The sequence below is a fragment of the Macaca thibetana genome, chromosome 10 (assembly GCF_024542745.1).
Source record: "Macaca thibetana thibetana isolate TM-01 chromosome 10, ASM2454274v1, whole genome shotgun sequence".
Lineage (NCBI taxonomy): Eukaryota > Metazoa > Chordata > Mammalia > Primates > Cercopithecidae > Macaca > Macaca thibetana.
The window spans coordinates 60,596,698-60,604,510 of NC_065587.1; the positions used below are offsets into that span (position 1 = coordinate 60,596,698).

The window sequence follows — 7,813 nt, forward strand, 5'->3', positions numbered from 1 at the left end:
TTACTTGTACTTGAATAAATCAGGGAAATCATATTTAGCAAGGGCTGTGTGTTTACTCTCCTATGGGCTCACTTAATGGCAGAGTCAGAATTTTACCCAGGTCTGACTGGCCTTATAGTCTAAACTCTATACTCACAGGAAACTCCCAAATGAAAGGATTCAGGAAGAAGTTGGCATAATGCTCTAGAATGTTGTTAAGTAGCAGAGGGACATGGTCCTTGCTGGGCAATAAAAAGGTAAGTTTGGCAGGCAGTATGTTTTGGATTAATGGCATAAAGCTGCCAATGGGAGGAAGCCCTCGGTGGGGCAAGTAGATGAGCCAGGGAGGGGTTCATTCCACAGAAGGGGAAAGGACACAGTGGGGGAAATTCTGGAACTTACCAATCAGATTTTTAGAAGAGAAGAAAATAGGGACAAGAAAGACACATGTTAATTTTCAAGTCTGGGTGAAACTTTTTAGCAGAAAGAGTGAGGCAGGAAGCTACTGCTAGTGAGAAGGAAGATACTGGGTTTAGTTTGAGGCATGTCAGATTTTAGATACTGGCTGGGACTACATTTGAAAATGTCTCTAGGCAACTGATTATGCTGGAGGGTAGCTCCATAGAGCTCTCAGTTCCAAAGGGTCCTTCTTAGAAGCAAGAATTGGAATTTGGGAGCTATGTGCAGAGATGAAGGGGACAGCTTAGGTGAACAAGACAGATGGGAGAGATCAAAGAACATAGAAGAGCATCCTTGGGGCATGTCAATAAAAAAGAAGAAGAAGATGGAGACAGAGAGTGGGGAAGAGGCAGAAGAGTGGTATCTTACAGCAAGAGAAGTCATAGGACCCAGGGAAGATGGTACCCAGGTTCACCTAATTTGGGGAGCCAGAAAATAGTTATGACATCAGAGAAGAAAATTTCTGGAGAAAGGCAAGGATGGGAGATAAGGACCAAAAGATCACTAAGAAACGTGAAAGTAAATACAAGACACTCAGAATTGTCTGACTTAGAAAGTACACATTTCTAACTTCACCACACCTAGCTAGAGCCCCATCCACAAACTGCCTAAGAACCTCCTTCTCCAGGAAGCTCTACCTCTTCATCTTTTAACATCAGTCTTCTTTGCATTTCTCAACTCTATTGCTAGTCTACAAAAGAGAACTTGAGCTGGGGCTTTACCCAACTTTGGGCCAGAAAAGATGAGAGTTGGTGCACTGTTGGTATGGAGACAACAGAAACAAGTGTGAACCTCCAAGGGTGTTGGATGGAGACACTTGGTCCAGCTGTCCTTCATGCTTCCTCCAGGGAGAGTGATGAGTTTTAGTGACCTCTCATGCTGTGTGTATGGGGTGAGGGGTAGGGGATAGGGAATGAGAACTCAGACCATTGTCCACGGCTGTAGGATAGGTAGTCCCTCCAGAGTGACCTGCCACAACTGTGGTACCTGGGCGACAGACAGGGCCAATGAAGTAGGTCTAGGGGCCCCTGGAGCTGGACTTGGGTGGGTTCCCTCTCCCTCTACTTTGTCCAAAATTTGTGGTAGCAAATATTGGAGTGGAGAACTGGTTCGGAGACAGGGAGAGACTTAACTTTGCTGTAAAAAGTTCCCAGTCTGGGGGACAAAAGGGGAACAGAGGAGGAGACCCAAGTACCCCCTACCTACAGGAAGTCACTTTCTGGGAGAGAGAAGAATGTAGAAGAGGACAGGGTCGCATTAAAGCTCCAAGAACAATTAAGGCAGTGTTCCATGAAACCAACAGAAGACAAAACCTAGGACGTCTTCCAGGGAGAAGGGAGGAGCCACTGGCCCCCAAGAACAGGAATGTAAGGGAGACAAGTGCTCTCAGTGGAAAGCAGTGCTCCTGCAGGCCAAAATCTAGAGGTGGTGAAGCCCAAGGTAGCATGTGTTGGGAGGATGGGAATAAGGCTAGCTGGCCTTGGGAGAGTGATCTGCGAGGGTCCCCAGGGAGACAGGGAAGAAAGAAGGAGGAAGTAAAAGGCTGTGTGGCACTGACCGGGGCAATCTGAGGGCAAGAGCCTTCTCCTCCTCCTCAGCCACACTGGGTGGTTGGTTTGACTTTTGCATTAATGCCCAGCTGATTTGTCTGTGGCAGAAGGACAGTGCTCTAGAGGGACCTGCACATTTAGGGGCTGTCAATCACTTGCCTTATTTTCTCCTGTGGTGGCTCCGGGTGGGACACCTCCTCCAGCCCATGGCGTGCTATCTTCATGACTTGACTCTGATTGTCTTTCTCTCTAGGCTTTGGCCTTCACCACCTGTTTTATGTAAGTGACTGCTGAGGCCTGAGGCCTGGCAAAGGTCCGCACAGCAGGGGGCCTCACTGTGGTTGCTTGCTAAGCATTCCAGGAGCCAGCCCCCACTGTCAGAGGACAGGTATGGTCTGCTCTTCCCCTCTCAAATGCGCCCAGGCCTACCGTACACTTCGCCTGGGACTTGCGTATGTGAGTGAAGGGTAAATTAGATGAAAACTCAGCCTATGCACCCCTCACCAGCAGCGCTGCATCCTTGCAGAAGAAAAGGCACCTTGGTCTAATCGGTCAAAGGTGCCAGGTGGACTCACTGCAGCCCTGGCTCCTCCCCTTCCCAAGCCTGAGCAGGAAGAAAGAATTTGTCAGGGCACCCCACTCCCCAGAGGTTCCCCAGCTGGGTCCTCCTCTCCTCCCTCTGTGCTGTCACAGGCTCAGCTGGTCCTTGTCAGAGGACAGCTGTGTTCTGGTGTCTTGGAGCAGCACCTTAGCATGCTAAGGCATGCTAAGCTTCTCCCACCTTAGCATGCCTCAGAGTGATATGGGGAACTTGTGAAAACACACATTCCTGGGCCCAAACCCCAGAATGTCCAATTCAACAGGCCTTAGGGTGGGCCCATTTGCTTTTTTTTTTTCTTAACATGTTCTCAGATGATACTGATGGTGCTGGTCCAGGGAACCCAGGCAGAGAACGCTATCTTAGTTACTCTCCCTGGTTCGTTCAGCGAGAGATTGAATCCTCCTCAGGGGCAGCCTCAGGGCTCTGCGCAGATTCACTGTTCAACCAACACATATGGATTTTACCAAATGAAAGCAGTGAAGGGTGGATTGTTGATTGACTCTGGGATCCCGTGAACAACTGGCTCCTTTATGTCCAGGCCTATTAAGTTAATAGGAAACTCAAGGGTGCAGGCAGCGTAGATGTGGAGGGGAGGCAAGGCTTGACATCTGCAGCATTGAACTCCAGAGAATCTCCTTTCAAATTGTCAGAAATCATAAACATGATAATAGCAGCAATCATTTATTAATCCCCTGCCCTGTGCCAACCCCTGTCCTGAGCTCTTCTTTGTGCAACCATCCCAACAGGGCTACCAAGTGGGGACTGTGTGAATCCCTTTTTCACACATGAAGACTCCAACAGACAAGTGGATCTCAGCCCAAGGCCTCAAGAAGCACCAGGCATCAGGCCACGTTCATTTGTCTTCAGAGCCTGCAAGCTTCATCATCACGCTGAGCACACCGAGCCCTCTCCAGAGAGACAGAGAAACTTGGAGGTCAGAAGTAGCTACACTTTAGAGAATGGCAGTCTCTGCCTAGGAAGAGAATTGAGTCAGTGGAATAAACAGTCTGATTCCTAAACTGTAGCGCAACACTGACTAGGTGCATGAACTTGGGCCTCTTTCAGCACCTCTGCCCCCTGAACTGTAAAATGGGAATAATAACTCCTAACTGTTGGGGATGTTGTTGGATTCAATGAGAATATATACCAAAATGCCTGACACAGTACCTGGCCCTTAGGAGGGATCCAGTAAGGACCCCCTTAAAGCGGGCTCCTTTCTCTTCCTGTAGATATTTTAGAGTGATAACTCAGAGCCAACTTGAGCAATTTTGCCTGACACCTTGGGGCCGGGGAGAAGGAGAGCATGGAGAGGCAGATACAGCGACCTACTATGCTGCAGTGCAAACAAGTTGCTGCAGTCCAAACAAGTCCTAGATCAGCAGAAGCAGGCAAGAACCTGGCTTTACGAACTCACAGGCCCCACAATCACATGCCAAATCCACTTAAAGGACCCAGTGTCAGGAACCGTGTCAGTGGAAAGGGTGGGGCGGTGACTTTCCCTGAAATCCTTATTCAGGGAGTGACCATGTCTCCTTTGCACACCCAAGGACAGAAGCTGTACCTAGACGAGGCCACACTAAGCTCAGCAACTCAATTTGCTAAGGACCTCACCCTCCAGAATCCTGTAGCCTGGATCTCCTTAGACTACCCAGAGGAAAAGGACTTTGGAGGCCCCATGTAGCCTAACAGGCAGGCCAACACAGTAGGTGCTGGCGGGAGACACTCCTGGGTCTAGAAACACAGTCTAGCACTCACTTGCAATAACCTTCACTTCTGTGAAGGAATAGTAAAAACGGCACCTAACTTCAAGATTGCCGTGTGATGCACATTGAGCCTTTAGCAAAAGTGCTTATCACAGAGCAAGCTCTTATAAATATTAGCTGTTATTATCCTCATATCATTGTTGTGTCCACAACTGTGAGGACATAGATAAGGTTAAAAAATAACTGTCTTAGTTTTCTCACTTGTGCAATGAATATGTTAATAGAATATATCCCCATAACATGCTTACAAAATTGAAATAATGTATGTCAAGCACCTAGCACACAGTAAGCACTCAATAAATGTTAAGAATGATTTCTAGCTGGAGGCACAGATGACACCACAGTTAGGATGATCAGCTGTTCTGATTTGCCAGGGACTTCCCAGTTTTAGCCCTGAAAAGTTCCGTGTCCTGGAAACCCTTCAGTCTCAGGCAAACCAGAACAGTTGATCACCCTACAACAGCCAAGCTGGCTGGGGCCTTCCTTGCTCCCCCAGGTGGGGCAGGGAATGTTTCTGGCCCAAATCAACCTGCCTCTGGAAGCGAAGCCAGGCACTGGGCTGCCCTCGGGGTATACATGGCCCCAGGATTCCAGAGCCAGTGTTCTCAGGATGAAGGGTCCCATCAAGGCTCAGAGAAGCTCAGAGACAGAATCCACACCCACATCCAGGATCCCAGAGTGAGAGCTCCTCGACAGGTGCAAACAGAGAGGCAGAGCCCAGGGAAAATGGAAATTGTCTCTGAGGGTCCTGCTGGACTCAGAGAAGTGAGACAACCATGTTCCCCCATGATGAATAATGCAGGGAGAAGCAGCAAGGGGAGGAGGAGTTGCCACTGGGCCCCCAGTCCATCCCCAGCCAGGCTGCTGCTGAGCAGGAAGCCTCCCGGCTGAGCCTGGGAAGCAGTTATCACTGGTGGGTGATTAAGTTACTAATCCTTCAGGGAGAAGACATTTAGAGGCCCATATTAAAGCAGTGCGAAGCAAAATCACATTCCGTTTCAATTTAGTTTAGCAATTCCCGTGATTTAGTTAAATGAAAAGCAATTGTTCCAATTAATAGTATTGAATGTTATTCATCAAAAGTGTCAAAACAGCTCTGTGGCTGCATTAGTAACCCATTCTCTTGTCAGAGATATGGATAATTCCCCAGGACAGAATGGGGAAATGGTAGGGTTCGGGGGCTTTGGTGAAAAGGTCAAAGTCAGAGGGAGTATTTACATGCACATGTGTAGGCTCATGTACATGCAACCTGTGTGCATGAATAGGTGCATATGTGGGCACATGTATCTTATATGCATACAGATCCAAACTGTACCCAAGTGTATATATTTGTATGAAGTTAAATGCATATGCCAATGTGCCCAAGTAGCTGTGCACAGGTGTGTTTGTGTGTGTGTGCACACCTGTGTGTTCCTGGTGCACATATACATGTATGTGTATATGTGCAAATATGTGTAAGTGCCTTGTGTGCCCATATATATGTACATGTGCATATGTGAATTTATGTACATGCACATGCATGTATTTAGTTATACATTCAAGTATGGTGGTATGTGTACACAAATTATCCTGAAGATATGTTGCTATCCAAGGGTTGGATACACATTGTGTATGCAATGTGAGCATACACAGATATGCATATTTTGGGGTGCCTTCATACATATTGTAAATATGTCTGTACATATCAGGGCAAGAGATGTAGAAAGTTTGCTGCCTCGATGGATTAAGAGCTGAGCCATCGATTTCCATCCTTACGTCATAGTGAGTGATTTGGCTTGTCACTGGGATATTGCCATTCAAATTTAGCTCTCATGATCCAGAAACTTTTTCTGTCATGTGAACTGCTGCATTCTCAGCACCAAAAAGAGAGCCTGGTATAGAGTAAGTTTCAATAACATATACTGATAGAATAGATTAATGGAAGGATGGATTGATAAATGTATGAATGGGGAAGGATGGGCAGATAGATGGATAAGGATGGAAGGATACATGGCAGGGTAGATAAATGGTGGGTGGGTGGGTGGATGGATGGATGGATGGATGGATAAGGGGCTAGATGGATGGAGGCAATGGATGGATGGAAGAATGGCTGAACAGAATAAACGGTTTGCCATAGGTCACTGGGTCTATCAGGCCTCCCAGTAGTGGCTGCATCCCAGTATTTTTCCCTCAGGGTAAATCCTAAGCTTCTCTGGCTTTCAGACAGCTCAGCTCAGCCTCAGAGAGCTTCATCCGGGGCAGGCAGCAAGCTCAGAGGGCTCACAAGCTGCCAAAATCAACCAAGGCAAAATATTGCAGAATCAAGAGTAGGAAGGGCAGGGACTGCTTTAGAGTAGCTGACAAATCTCAGCTTTGCTGGGCTAACAGGAAGCTGGCCTGGCCAGGCAGGCCCAGGAGGATACAAACCAAAAAGGCCCCTTCAGGGGCTTGCATACCCCAAGTCAGGGTTCCTGCATCTGGCTTTCATCCTGGGGCTGCAGCTGCCAGCTCCTGACCCTATCCCAGGCCTGTCCTTCTCTGTCACTGTTCTTCCTTCTCCTTGCATCTTCCACAGCAGGGGGAAGCCACGTGTCCATCCCCATCCAGACGCAGATGTGGCTCATCACAGTTCCATCACCCCAGACTAGGATGACAAAGGGAATCTACAGATAGCTTACGATCACTACTGTCCTTGCTTCCCAGACTTCCCTGAGCATTGTTTCTCTCTGGAGCTGACCAGACCCTGGAGGGGGCCCCAAAATCCCAAGCGGGTCAGTTTGTATGGCTGTCAGTCCTCCCACCATCCTTTTGAGCATTGGCAGGGTTTTGCCTGGCCCACCTGCTGTCGGGGCCTGCCCCCTAGTGGCTGACTCTGCCCCATACACTGCCCCACCCCAGGTCACCAACTCTGAGCCTGGTGGCCCCTTCAGCCAGCCTCAGCCAAGAAAGGACCTCTGAGTCTTTGCAAAAGCTCCACCATGGCCCCATTTCTCCCTTTTCAGCCATGGACATGGTAGGGCCAGATCTCTCCACACGCACACAGTGCCTGGCTGCCTGGAGTCTGCATTGCCCTTAGTCTGTCTGCAAGTGTCCATCCATCCGGATGGTGATTAAGCACGAAAAGGAAGTGTTAGGATGTGATCCCTGAACCCACGAGGCTCATAAAGACAATAGCTGGGACAATAACAAGAGGCACTGGGCGTCCTGTCTATTTTTGGGGAGGCCCCGAGCATGGCTGACCAAAACCAAGGGCATCCTGAGGCTCGTTAATCTGTGTGGAGTGATGAAGACAGGATAGAGGGTCCAGGAGGCCTTCCGCCAGCCGTTTCCTCCCAGCCCACCAGCTCTGCTCCATACTCCACACGCAGAGCCCCTGGCCCCAGCCTCCAGAGACCCAGCCTTGCCAGCTCTCTGCGGTAGACCCAGCTCCCTTCCTCTCCTTTCAAAGCCTTGTACTGAGAGATTAGAGGCCCTGGCCTTTC

The 7,813-nt window shown here is 48.9% G+C and overlaps 1 long non-coding RNA gene across 1 annotated transcript; it reads left to right on the top strand.

The window, feature by feature from the left end:
* The first annotated feature begins 677 nt into the window (after positions 1 to 677).
* On the top strand, positions 678 to 3,659 carry LOC126964357 (uncharacterized). Its single transcript, XR_007729347.1, has 3 exons — positions 678 to 957; positions 2,242 to 2,376; positions 3,336 to 3,659. It is a non-coding gene; the product is annotated as an uncharacterized LOC126964357 (long non-coding RNA).
* Positions 3,660 to 7,813: the final 4,154 nt, after the last annotated feature.